The following is a 14,637-nucleotide window of genomic DNA, read 5'->3' as shown; positions in this document are numbered from 1 at the left end:
CTGTGCCGGAGACGTTCGGGGACGCAACAAATGGAGGAAACGGCAGCAATTTCTGCTTGCGCCAGATGGGAACCCTTCAGATCTCACCTCGCCGCCTCTCCTCCCCTTTTTCATTAATTTTTTCTTTCGAGGGGGGAATAAGAGAAGGATCTGACAGACTCCTGAGGACGGTAAATATGATATCTCAATTGTATGAAGAGCCCAAACTGTCCCCAGCTGCCATGGACTCCATGCCCATCAGTGTGCATTTTAATAACGAGAAGACCTTGGTGGCAGTTTGCGGGGGTAATGCAGTTTCTTTCTGTGGATTGTTTCCATATCATTTGCAAAATGTTGTCCAATGTTTTATTTTACCTGTTTCCCTTTAGAAGGCAATTCCTGATGGCGAAAAATAGATTTCACTCTCAAACATTTAACTTAGTTGTTTCTTTAATTGTACCGAGGGAATGAGACATAATTAAACAAAGCACTTCTTATAGCAAATGCCAGGAATATATATATATACACAGTATATATTTTTCAGTTACTTATAATCTGAACCAGCACTGCCAATTTAAGTAGCTAGTACAAACAAGCAATCAGAAAACCTATTTTCATTGAGATTTTCAAAGGCATTCATTCGTTTGTTTTTTTTTTAAGTTATGCACTTATAAGGTGTTTTATGTGTATTCATTTTATGAAGTGCTTGTGTAATTTATGTGGAAACAAACAAAGAAAATAAAGAAAAATCTCCAGGGTACTGAATAAATCATTTAAAGCCCAGCTTTTCCCTGTCTATTAGTTCCCCGAGAGGAGACAGCGTATCACAGCTAATGCTGAAGCCTCCACCATTAGTTTAAAATGAAAATAGACTTAGCGTTTCCATTTGAGTTTGCTCAGGTCCACTTGAGTTTGGAAGCTCCAGAGGTAATTTGCTGTATTTTAATCCCTGATGCTCTAAACATTTTCAGGCTTCGACCCAGTAGTGCATTTGGCACCTGCTTTAATCGAAGCCCTTCAAGGGGGCTTGCTGGGGGTGGCAGGAATTGTACAGGGGCTTGGCCTTAAACACATGTTGAATAATTTCTTGAATAAGACCTCGGAGTAATGTCTCGCCTGGGTTGGGAGGGTCTAGAGATATTCAAGTCTGAAACTTTATCTAGAAAGCAGCACTGGGATATAAAGAAATCTACAAGAGTACATTTTAGAGACAACCTTGTAGGGAATTATTCTAGGGACCCTGTTTTCTGTTCATGCTCAGCCTTGTTCGGAGACATCGTCCCCACCTAGGGAAGCCTTTCTCAGATGAAAATCAAACAGGTGGGAAAACTCCCATCGGCTTCCTTGGGGGAGATTCCCAGCCTTATGGCCGGGGAAGCCGTGTTGACTTCAGCCTGGCGTTTCCTTCCAGCACTGGGAATTACCGGGTAAAGGATGGTGGAGGAGAGGACTGAAAAAGGTGGCCAGCCACGAGCTGCTGGCGGGGACCCCCTGACGTGGCCCTGGGGTCCAGGCTGCCTGTGGGACGTGTGCAACAAAATACCCCAAACCTTTGATACCTGGCGGCTGATAGTGCTGCTGGAAGCTGGGTCATTGGGGTGCAGCGTTGCTGGGAGCTTGTTAAGGGAGCATATGAATAGCCTCCTTTATGCAAAATCTGTTATTGCAGGATCGGGCTGAAAAATTCAGGGTGCTGCAGGATTTTCCCAAACTGCAATCCAAAGTGTGAGCGAACAAAGAGAAACATCTGCAGCAATGGGGAGATGAGAAGCCAAAAAAGGAAAAAAAAAAAAAAAAGAAGAAAAAAAAAGGAAAAAAAGAGACAAAACACAGGAAAATAAGTAAATATGGAAAACACACATATTTTTGAGATATCTTTAAAAGACACCCCCAATAAACTGCTAAAATAAAATATCTTGTATTTTTTCCACTATAAATTTTGCAGAAGGCTTTTGTTTGAATTCTGTTTCATACAACAGACATTTTTAGGAGCTGATTAAGCTAATTATTTAATATGTGCTCAACTTTGGCTACAAAGAGTGCTAGGCTTAGGGCTTACTCCTTCAGGAGGCATTGCTGTGTACAAATCTTTAATGGTTTACAGTTTGTTGCAGTGGTTTCAAGGTTTCTGCATAGGAAAAAGCACCAACCACAAAATAATAAAAATAAAGGATGATGGAGCTCACTGTTGATATTAAAAGTGTTTTCTATTTTATTATTATGACACATCAATATCTTAAAATTTAATTCCAAGACAGCCATTTTATAATATCCACATTATTCAGTTCATATACCAAAATGTTCCCCAGTGAAGTTGAATGTATGATAATGCACATTCAAGGGCATGTGTTTAGATACAATATTTAGCTACACCTTGTTCTTGAAACTGTTGACTTCCTCCTTTTCTTATCAATCTTTCCTGTTAAAAAAAGAAAAAAACCCAGAAGAAAAAAAAAGAAATCTTGATATGAAATTAGAATATAAGTAACATTGGAACCAGAAAAATAGTTGTCTGGTCTTTCTTGTCCCTGGAACAATCTCTTCTGGAAGGGGTTTCTCTTAAAATATTTCTTCTGGATTCATTTTAAAAATTGGTTTAGTGGCAGGAGATGTTTTTGATATCTGCATATGTGATATCAAAAACAGTTATTAATATGATGATCTATACCTAGACAATAAAAGTTGCCGGAAATATGATGGAAATAAATCAATAAGCAATGACATGAAACAATGATACATAATGATATGTTTTGTAGACTGACATCACCTCAGCCATATCCTGGGGCCATCTATACCACGTTGAAGGCTGATTTAATTTTTCGTATTACACCTATTTGAGAACAGGAATAAAATCGCATTAAGATGCCTTGAAAGTCATTTCCCCCTTCCCTCTATCTCAAAATACAACGAATCCCAAATGTGAGATGTGAGTTAGGAAGATAATGTTTTTCCACTGTTTGCCTGTATCTAGGAAACACAGACCAAAGTAGAAGAACTTGGGCCGGAGGGGGAAACGCACAGCCAAAGGCACGGGGCATCATAGGAGAGGGCGACCGCACAACTCTATCGCCCGCAGTGCTGCCAGGGACCAGGAGCTATCGATCGTGTTGAGTTGGCTATAGATGTGCTGAGCTTTTAAAGACAAAACTTTTTTGGGGAAAGCACTGTCCTTGCACAAGCAAACGGAGTATTAAACATCTGTGCGGAGCTGGAAGAGACGAAGCCCAGCTGGACGTGCTGCGGTTGTCTGGGTTCGGTCCCAGCTCAGCAAACTATGTGGGCAGGAGGGAACCAGAGGTCTGGCCCCCATTTAGACAATTAGTTAAGCACATGAGTCATCCAAATGAGGCTCAGTTGGTGTATCTCTGCGAAGCGATGGGCCCAGGGAAAGGCTGAAGGGTCTTTGCTGGAGCCTCCTGCCTCGAACAGAGCCTGCAGTTGTGCTTTTTCCTGGGCATGGGCCAGCACGTTTGGCCCCTTGCAGTACGTGCATGCTCAGATTCCTACGTGAGTACTCTGTAAATACCACAAGCAGCTTTTCTTGGGCTGCATTATCCCATCTATGGGGCATTTGTTGAACATTTAATGCTATTTTTCCTGCAGCAGCATCTGTGAGTGTCACCTGCACGTGGCATTTGCTGGAGGAAGACCCAGGTGAGCGTACATAACCTCTAACATGGTTTGTATAATTGATAATAAAGAGAGGTTCTGACCCCACAAACACCTATATATGGGATCATTTTAATTACCTCACCGGGACTGTTGATCAGTATTTTTGGATGTGCTCCTAATTAACCAACCCAGCAAAAAAAAAAGCTTAAAATCAGGGCTGCTGACTCGGCATGGCATCAGCAGGAGCCCAGCCCTGCAGCCCCCTCCTCACTGCCAAGGACAGCTTACACGCAGTCGTGGGCTAGATGGGGTAGAAAATGCAAGCTGATTTACTGACAAAACTGAAAATGGCTTTGCTGAAGACTGTTTGGGTTAGAGTAAAAAGCCAATCCTGTCTGGGGTTCTGGGACAGCTGGAACTTTTTGAATTAATCTTTTTTTTTTTTTTTCCCCTGCCAGAAGCAGACTGGCTGAGTGACACTGATTTCTTTGTGCAACAGTGAGCTTTGATGGTCGCTTATTTGAAAAAAGTTTGTGAAATAAGATTTGGAATTATCAAAATATCCTGGTTTGAAATTCTCTAAATGAAAGGGTCTCAATTTGTGAAGAAAAATTTGATTTTTTAAAAGATGTTTTTTAACAAATATTAAGGAAAGAAGAAAAGCACACAAAGCTATAGATTATCACAACGAGCTTCTGCTGAAGTCAAACCAGATTGTCTCTGTTTTTGTGGATCTTTTGTCTATGAAGCTAGCTGGGACTTTGATTTTTTTATTATTGTTATTATTATTATTATTTTTGCCTTTGTTACAGTAGGAAATTTCTGTTTGATATGTCAGTACTTTCCCAAGATTAGGACAGATTTCTTTCCCCCTATTCCTTTCCATTGATCAGAAACTCCTTGTTATTTCTGTAGTTTTAAATGAATTCTGTACATTTATTCAAGTCAAACTTAAAACTGTATTCAAAGAGATTTTTTTTTCCAATGGCATCAAAAAAAATCTTGATTTTCTAAGTCTAGAAATTAATTTTTTGCTGCCTTTTTTTTTTTTTTTTCCAGCTAGTTGTGGTAAGCTTGGGGCTGGCTCCGGCAGCTCTTAAGCTGGGTAACTCCTAATCACACGCCAAACCTCCAGCCGGAGCTGCGAGCACTGAAGGTGTGCGAATCCCCTGCTGCAGAGAACTGCAAACCCCTGCCCTGCACTTCCTCGGGGCTGGAAATTCAGTACTTACCCTCAGCTCAGCCACCTTTTGCCTTTCTGCTTCTGGAGCAAGAATAAAATGAGGAGAGATAGATGGGGAGTCCCCATTGTAATTTTTGAGCAGGAGCGAGCAAGGCTTGAGAAAACTCTTTTTCTCGTTGCCTGCAAAGAATGTGAACCCGCTGGTCTGAGAGCTGCGGTTAACTGTCTGTCTGTCCTAGACTGCAGCCGCCTAAAATAACAAAGCAGTGATTAAAAATATCAATCAAAGTATACTTTTTTTAACTACAGCTGGGAAGCGGTACAAAGACAGGGATAGATGAAAACATGGAGGAAAAACTCAGTTTCCCAGGGATTTTCTTGTCTCAGCAAGAGGCATTTTTTGGAAAGTTACTTTGTTTAGCGATTGGTACTTGCTGTTGCTGATGCTTTTGGGCATGTCTCAGGGCTGGCCAGACTCTTCCTCTCTGGGTTTTCATCTAGAAAGCATTTGGTCTGTGATGCGGGTGGTCAGTGGGTGCAAGACCGAGCCTAGGCTATCATCAGGTATGTTGGATGTAAATGTGCTGAGAGGCAGGGCTGAACCCCAAGATCTTGCCACGTAAAGTGGCAAAAGGGAAAAAATCATAGAATCATAGAATGGTTTTGGGTTGGAAGGGACCCTAAAGACCACCTAGTTCCAACCCCGCTGCCATGGCAGGGACACCTTTCCTCTAGACCAGGTTGCTCAAAACTTCATCCGACCTGACCTTGAACACTGCTAGGAAGGGGGCATCCACAGCTTCTCTGGGCAACAAGTTCCAGTGTCTCACCACCCTCACAGGAAAGAATTTCTTCCTAATATCTCATCTAAATCTACCCTCTTTCAGTTTAAAACCGTTCCCCCTCATCCTATCACTAAATGTCCTTGAGGTATAGGCAGGGAAGGGGCTTGCTCAGGGTTGTGGTGAGGAAGGGAGCATAAGTGCACTGAGTTGTGGCCAGGCCTCTGCACAGCTCCCCCTCTCCAGGAGTAAGAGCCTCCCCAGCTGATCTGTCTGCTTTCACGGGAGATCCCCAAGAGCCTGGGGGAGAAGAGGGGGTCCTCTGAGGCCAGGCTGGGGGGAGAAGAGGACAAATGCTGGCAGGTCCCTGGGAGCCATGATGTACCAGAAGGATGCTCTTTTGAAAGCTGCAGGAAAAAAAGGCACCAAGTGTCCGCAGGCTCATGGGGTATGGGGGTGAGCAGTGGGGGGCACCTGGGACTTGAGGTCCTGGTCCAGCAGGAGCCTGGTTTGGGCAGAGGAGGGCTGTCCCCCAGCAGGGACTATACCTGGCCCAGCTGGCCCCACTGCAGGTGGCAACTGCTGGAGGAGCTTGCAGGATCTGGAGATGTCACATCATGAGGCTGCTGCTGAAACGCAGGTCCTGGCTACAGCATCCCCTGGTGACACGGGCTTGGAGCATGGCAGCAGCTGCTGGGCCGTGTCCAGGACACTGCCCTCCTTCAGACCAGGATGAAGCTCCAGGAAGTTTTGTATACACTTACGACACAGTTGGGTTTCTGCCACTGCCAGGCTGTGCTCACCTGTCATTGGAGGGACCCCTGTGACTGCAGAGGGACACGTCCCCAGTGCCCTGCTCACCAACATGGCTGCTCATAGAGGTGAGTGAGGGATCTGTGGAGGGGGCATTCCCCACCACCCCCCACCCTCACGGAAATGCTTGAAGAGATCTGGCTTTCATTTCAGGATGGAGTGAAAGCAAACGTTGAAACCTTATCGGTTGTTATGACAGGTCTGAAACCTGCCTTGGCCATGGCTCATGCCACCGTGTCCAGAGGCAGGAGGTGGGATGTGGAGCAGAGCGTGCTCTCCAGGGAGCAAGGCAAGAGGGACTTCTCTGTGGACCCACAACTGTTCCCATGAAGTCTCCCTCCAAGCCTGGTCCTTTGAGGATCTGGGGGAACACATACCCTAGAGCAGAGCTGTGCCACACACCTCATAGCAGCCAAACAAGGGAGTGCAGAGCCCATGCTGGGACCCTGGGGTGCACGTGTGTGTGCCAGCCCCTGGGGAGGCACACCACAGCCGTGGCAGAGAAAGCCCAGGGACAGGCAGAGACTCACCTGTGATGTCATCCAGTGGAAAGGGTTTCCTGAGAGAGCTTGTAGCCGCAGACACTGCCAAAAGAGGTGGAGCGAGGAACAGTGTCCTGTTGCTGAATGTCTCCCATGTTTCAGGAGCCGGTTCCTCTCCCTTTGCTGCTGACAAGTGGGATTGCAGGAGGTAGGTCCTGACTCCAGCCCTGCTCCCCTTCCCGGAGGAAACCCTGACTATGGCTGATAGCCAGGCCGTGGTGGGATGGGGGGAGTGGAGTTCTCCTATGCAAGAGATGGGGTGGTGGGGACTGGGTGTGCATTGGCTGGCAGTGCTACAGATGCCACCTTGAATGTCCCTGACCCCACGGTCCTTCTTTGTGACCCTTCATTTCAGTCTTGGCAAGACCCCCATTATGAGCCTTTACTTTAGGGTCCTACAGGTGTTTGCTGGTTGGGAGCCAGGGGACCTCAGGCCCCTCCGTAGCAGAAGGAAAGAGGGGCGCTTGGCTGCCTGGTTTCCCCGAAAGGATGGGGTCTAGGGCAAGATAACCCCTCGCACAAGTGCCTTGAGACAAACAGGGGTCAAAGTTATCGGTGCTCCCCCCAAAACACGTGGCCACGACCCTTTCATAGGTGAACCTGGCACACGGTGACCTACAGAGCTGGCCAAAGCTGGAGGATGGTGAGCACCGGCTGGGATGAAACAGTGTCCCGGTGGCCACCTCTCCGGCCAGGGGTGCGCACCCATGGGTGGGTTAGACGCGCAGGACCCGGGGGGGACACCCTGCCCCTCTACTCTCCCCTGTGCTTTGGGGGAAGCTGCCGGCGAGCATCCCTGCCTGTCCCCGCGCTGCCAGCCCGTCGGGGACATCCAGGAGCCAACGGCGGGCGCCGAGCTCCATCTAGAGGCCAGCGAGCGCCCGGTCCCCGCCCGGCACCGGCGACTCCTGCGTCCCTCCCGCCCCGGCTGCACGGGTGGGGATGCTGGCGGCAGCCGAGCTCCAGGCTAACCAGGGGGTGGCTCAGACTGGGAGCACTGGGGAAGCAGCTCAGGAAGGAGGGCAACCTAGTCCAGCCCCGATTGTGGCCTTCGGGGCACAGCATGTCCCCGAAGGGATCTCAGATACAGCCAGCACTGAGAAATTCAGGGCATGGGTTCCCCTGAATTCAGCATTCCCCACCGGAACATAGAAGTGAGACTTTCCACGGGATGTCCCATCTTCTGCTGCTTCGTGTGATGGGAAGGTCTGAAGGATGTTTGGGTGGGCTGGGCAGAGTCAGGGTGGCACATGTGAATGCAGGCAGGACCGCTGCTCAGGGATTGCAACCACACCAAGGACACAAAGCTGGGACCCCTGCAAGCCCCTGAATCCCTGAGCCCCAGCAAGGCATGGAGAAAGGGCTCTGGCTCCATCCCTCTCCTGGCCATGCACCCCTACCTCCTGGCTCCCAGGGTGCAATAAGTACTGGGGTCAAGCAGCTGGGATTTTTTAAGCACAGAAGGATGAGCTTTGGTCAAATCAGGCAGCTGCAGCAGCTCTCTAGGATAGCCAAGAAGCTGCTTGCATTAATCAAAAGAGAAAAAAATATAAACTCAAGAAATGCTAAAAGAGATAAACAAGGGAGCAATGATTTTTCTCTTTGTGGCATAGGAAGTCAATAAAGCTCAAGAAAACCACCTGTTTTTTATTGTACATATTCACATATTTAATGCTATTAAAACAAGAGTCTGGGGTGAGCTGCAGGAAATCAAAGCACTTAATGGTTCAGACACAAACCCTCTCTCCTCCCTCCCCAAAGGTGATTTGAACCAGTTTAAGCAAATGTGTCTTCGCCTCTTAAAATAATTACGTGATTTAGAGACACTTTCCCTGGCTCACATCAAATGACTTTAATGGGGTCTGCTCATGTGTGTGTGTCTGTTTAACTATTGTTTTTTAAAGCTGCATTTATTCCCCAGTATTCACCAGAAAAGTAATTCTTACTGAGAAGGGATTATTTGTGTTCCACCATCACTTGGCATTTATTCCACAGTGCATTTAGTAATGAAATGGTGCCCAGAGGGCAGAGGTCAAAACGTGATCTAAAACAGTATGCTGAAATTCAGGGTAAACATGCTCTGGATGGTCTACCAGCTATGAACTTTCTCTTCTTTGTTTCCTCTTTTTAGCCTGGTTTCCAAAAAACAAACAGGACTTTTGAGTGCACTTGTATGTGTGGGTGCACTCAGATGAGTCTGTGAGAGTGTGTATTTATCATCTTTGTCTAATAATTTTTTTCCTCTCTGGCCAAATTTTGGCTGCTCCCTTGGCCCTCCTCAAGCTCAGGCTGAGCTCTGCCCTCCCTGCCTGTCCCCTCCTCGTCACCCTGCCCAAAATGGGGTTTCCCTGGGGCAGGGGAGCTCTGGTAGCAGTCCCTGCCAGCCTGGGATGGGGGCCTGAAGGTGGGTTTCACACCTGCTACCACATGTGTGGCAGTTGCCCCAGGTGGGTCCTCACAGATAACCTGCTGTCCTTGTCCCACACAGACCTTTGGTGAGTGTTGGGGAGAAAAGGGCTGGTTTGGGGGCTAGGTGAGCATGCAGGGATGCAGCAGGAGCCAGGCTGCATTTTTCACCCCCCAGTCATAGCTGGACCAGCCGAGGAGTGGTTTCCCCAAACATTCAGGGTGATGCTGAGACTGCTTGCTAATGTACAGAAGGGGAAAGCAAGCCAGGAAGAGTTAGAAACTGTTTGGGTTTGGTAGGAAGGAGGGGAAGGGAATGCACAGCAAACCTGCTGGAGTGCATCGTTTCCTGCAGCAAGGAGAAAGCATTAGCACTATAGGATAAAGCCCAGGTGAGTCCCACTTAGCACAGTCCTCGCATCTGGTGGGATGGCAGGGGAGGCAGAGCACCGAGCTATGGCACATCTGCCCTGAGCGATGCTCCTCTGGGAAGACACTTGCTGGGTGAGCTGCTTTATTTACCCATTGTGCTGGAGGCACTAGGAATCTCCCAAGAAACTGAGCTCTGTCACTGAAGCAGCTAATTTCTCCTCACAGATGTATTTGGCTGCTTCAGGTAAGAGTAAAGTGAAGTCTCACATGCAAGTCATCGGAGTGGTCTGGGGACCGAGGGGACAGTGACAGCTCAGACACAACCAATCTGTATTTCTTGGAGAGAAATATCACCAGCACAGAAAACAAGAGGTGCAAGAGAAAGGGCTCAGCAGTTAAAGAACCAGGCTGCTCATGGCATAAATCTTGCGTTAACAGGCTAAAGAGATGGTCTCATCAGAACCTCTCCAATCTCAGCCGCTGGTATGAGGGAAGAGATGGGTACCACCAAGTGGGGAACCAGGAGGATGAGTGAGATGGTGCTGTCTGCAGAGTGCCTTTGGCTAGCCACAGCCCTCATCAGGCTGTGGGGTCCTGTTGCTGAGCTGGCTCCAGCAGCAGCGCAACAGCTTCCTCCGCAGGATGGTGGTACAAAGGCTACTGGTTCTGTGCTGTTGCTGCAGCCCATGGGAAGCTCCTCGTGTGCCTGCCAAAGGAGCCCAGGGAACGCTACCGCAGCAGGAGGATCAAGTCACTCCACCGAAGCAGGCACCAACATTGCAAAGAAACGTCCAGGGCTGCAATGAAGAAAGTCTGGACTATTTAGCTGTGCCAGGGCACTGGCTTTGGTTTACAGGTCTTCTCTCCCAGAACTACATGGCTTGGAGCCTAGCATTGATGGGTCTCTCCACGGGAGGGGAAAGCAATCCAGAAATAGAAATAGTAATATGAAATGTTGCAGTAACTCATTTGGGTGAGAGATTAATGTGTTTTGTGACCACAACAGAGTCTCCTTACAATTCATCTGACCTACTGGATCTCCCAGACACATTTTTGCACCTTAGTTTGTGCTTCAGACTGCTCCTTCCTCCTGACTTGTAGCAAGTCTCCTAGAGGGATGTCAACATTTGACTAAAGGTGCTCTGTGATGGAGAACCTACCCACCTATCCCAGCCCTACAAAGCTTCTAGCCTGTGGAAAGTTGCAACTTTAACCCCAAATTGCTTTGTATCTGTCTCTGTTTAGCCCACACCCAGGGCTAAAAAATAACTAGTTGTTCTATCACTCAAGACCCCTCCCCATCTAAGAAAGGGAATTGGGAAAAGGAGGGAGACTGGTGGGTTGAAATCTAAATAAAATAAGAGAACCAATATCAATACTAATACAAAAGACACAAAATTATACTTAGCTCATAGAATGATGGCAAGTTCCTCCAGGGATCACAACCATTGAGGAGAGAGGAGAATGAAGGAATAGAGAGCAGAACAAAGAGCCCCAGATCTCTAGCAGCTTTCCCATTTATAGTGAATCTGACATTAATGTTACAGAATACACCTGTGGGCCAGCCTGGGGCAGCTGCCCTGGCTTTTTCTGCTGATGGCCTTGATCACCACACCACAGCTGGCCACAAACTGAAACAAAATGTAACAGAAAATTGATTCTATAAATTTTATCCCCGCAAAACCAGGACAGTGTCAAATCCTGAACTCGTCGAGCCTTTTGTGTCTCTTCAAGATTAAAGCAGCAGCTTCCAGTGGAAGTAGGTTTTATTCCCATGTAGCTTAAACCTTTTCTGGAGGAAGAAATGAGATCAATTCTCACATCCTTTGTGTTCACAATAGCTGTGATTGCAAACAGCTGCAGTCCCTGTCCTGATATAAAGCCACTGAGAGGGGCTATTGCTCTTTGTTGACCTTCCATCTCTTTACAAAATCAGAGCAAACCACTCCAGCTCCTTGTAAATGGTCTCTACTGCTCTTGGCCTGTTGCCTGCATCACCCAATGCTTTGATGGGACCATGTCCTTGCCCGGTGCCCCTGGGTGATTATGAGGGAGCTGGAAGGTGTGGGTTTCCCAGGGGGAAGGAGCCTCAGCTTCTTTGCGTTAGTCTATTGCTGGGGTTATTCGCTGACAGCGGACTAACAAACTGAGCTGAATTCCTCCTAGATGATCTCATGCCACTACATCAATGAAATTGCGGACAGTGTGGAGGTATTTTTGGAACCATGGGTTCAGGTCTGTGTCAGTAGAGTGATGGAAATCTAAATATAATGGGTTCATCATGGCATTTGTACTGGAATGAGGCACCCCTGAAACACATCAGCGTAGACTGGTTGCTGTTGGAAAGTGTGTTAGCAGCCTGGGTCCGTCCAGTCCTCTTCCTTCCCTTGTAATCCCATTCCTCAGGTGGTTGTTCACTCACCTATTTCACAATTAAAGATTAATTGCAGGCTCTGCCTCAGACTACTTGCCACGAGACACGGTGCTGAGTCACCCAGCCATCCCCCTGTCACCCGCAGTGGTGGGATGCAGGGCTGAAGGACAGGCCCTTCCCGTGGAAACACTGTGCTCTGATGCTGGGGTGGAAATGATTCATTTTAATGGTCTAACGTGGGTTCTCTGAACCCGTCAGCCTGGGCCAGCCCTTTGTGGATGCAAGCACCTGAACAACTTGAAGCATCGCAGAGAATGGGACACTGCATGAAACGTGGCCTCGATTTTCCCACAGAGATGGGTATTTGGTCATTCCAGCGTCCCACTCAGGAGTTTGTCCTGAGGCCCTGACAATATTTGCCTGAATGGGATAAGTGGCTGCACAGATCTGAGCCCCCTTTGCCCATCTCCTGGGCGGAGGGAGGGAATGCTGTGGGATTTACGGGTGGGGAAGCAACACCTGGACTGCAGCAATCCCGAGTGTGTTAAGCAAGCCCCACATTTATAGCAGAAAAAAGCCCTTGTCCCCACACCTACGTGGAGGCCTGCAAGCTGCTTGTCATGATGGTTTCCCAGGGCAACGCTGCCACAGCTTTCCAGGGAACTGGGTGGTGAAAGGCTGGTGGTAACAGCCTAGGTTCTCCCCGTGCTCCAACCTGAGGGATGCCTTGGCAGGGACGGTCTGACCCTGTCCTTGGAGTGCCAGCCTTGTCCCCTGCTCCGTCTCTGCCCTGCTCCAGCACCTCCTCTCAGCAAAACCCCAGGCAGGGGGGGCTTGGTGACATCTCTTTATTTCGCAGACAGCAACACACAGGGATAAGGTAACTAATTTGGGAAATTACTCTGGTCATCAATTCCCTGAGTAATTTGGTGGGAGAGGCTTTGAATGATCAGCCGCGCCTCACGCACGCTCCCTGCCATTCACTTGGGCTTGAATTACCCTTTTATTTTACTTCCTCCTTGTTCTCATTGCCACACCATTCAAAGGAAAATTATTCGCCTACAACCACAAACGCAGGGATATATCACCGGGAGTGCTGTAGGGCTGTCGCCATATATAATGCTCTGAGCTCAATATTTATAGAGCTACATACAGCACAAATCATATCCAGAAAGCCCGTCGAGCTGGAGAGCTAGGTATAAACTCCAGAAATATCGCAAGCCATCGCTCACAAGAGACTGCCCGGCAGACTCGCTGGCCGTACATCACGCTGTAATGCCATCCGAGTCCACGCTCGGTGCTGGAGTGGATCAGAGGTCACTGCCAAGCTTTTCTTCCATAAATCCTGGGCGCTGGCTCTCAGCAAGGTTAGGGGCTGGGAGAGACCTTCTCTGAATGCTCCTTCCTCCTGTTTGCTGCTGCTGACACCAAGCTGTCCTGGCACTGTGCGTAGGCATTTATCTTTGGGGTCTTGTCCCCCCTTCTCCCTCTCTGCTATAGGGACCAGAGGGGAGAGGGAGGAGGGATGTGGTGGATCTCACAGGTCAACTGTACAAGCTATGGGAGCTGACAACTCATCCGAAATGTCCTTTCGCTGGGCTTTGGGGGAGTCTGAACCCCCCTTCTCACCCCTCTGGGTCATGTTCTCCCTCGTTCCCCTGCCCTGTGCAGGGATGTGAATTTTCTCCAAATGCATGCACTTAACCTCATATGGTTAAGGGCACCCAGTAATCTGCCTGCTCACATAGCAAAGGCATGGGCATCCATCCCAGGATAGTCCAGGTCCCTCTGTCACCGCTTGCTCTCTTTCTTCTCTCCTCTTTTCCCCCTTTCTTAAAGTTTCTCCTTGGCTTTGGTGGAGTTGATGTCTCCCTGGGGATGGGGAACAGTTCCTGACCAGGGCAGGACTGATGCTTTCCAGGGCTATTCTATTGCATTTAAAGTCAATCCAAAGAGCAGAGCACAGGTAAGATGAGTGCTCTGCAGATGAAGACTAATCCCTCCCCAGCTCTTCCCACCCCTGGCAGCCCCCACCCTCCTGTGCTGGTGGTCTAAACTGTACTGCAGTGGATGGAGAAGATCCAGGAGATGAGACCCGACGGAACAAACAAGTGAAGCCTCTCTGAGGCAGGGGAGCAGTGACATGGTCCTTTCTGGACAAATAAGTACTGGGATTTTGCCTAAGAAACCACCAGCCAGTCACTGGTATTTCTAAGCTGAGTATGATGGACTTGAGCTAACCAGTCTCTGGCTCTCCCCTCTCTCCCAGCAGCATGGCAGGCAGACTCTGACATTAAGCAAAATAAAATCCAACCCTTAGCATTAAGTAAAACTCCCAGTGTGATGGGTTTGTGGCTTGCAGCAACAACTCAGCAGGGGCGTGTTAAAGCCGGTCTCCAGCGAGTGGAAGAATGAAGCTTTGCAAAACCCTGACGAGGCAAAGCTCCTAAAATAACAATTGAATTAAACTTAATTCATTTTCGCTTAATACCCTAATAGTGCCTTTAGCAAAGAGGCTATTATTATTTTGAGGAGGAAAATGGGGAGGTGCAGTCTGGATACAACTCACATCTC

This window comes from Nyctibius grandis, chromosome 4 (genome assembly GCF_013368605.1).
Source record: "Nyctibius grandis isolate bNycGra1 chromosome 4, bNycGra1.pri, whole genome shotgun sequence".
Taxonomy (NCBI): Eukaryota; Metazoa; Chordata; class Aves; order Nyctibiiformes; family Nyctibiidae; genus Nyctibius; species Nyctibius grandis.
This window is presented reverse-complemented; position numbering follows the sequence as displayed.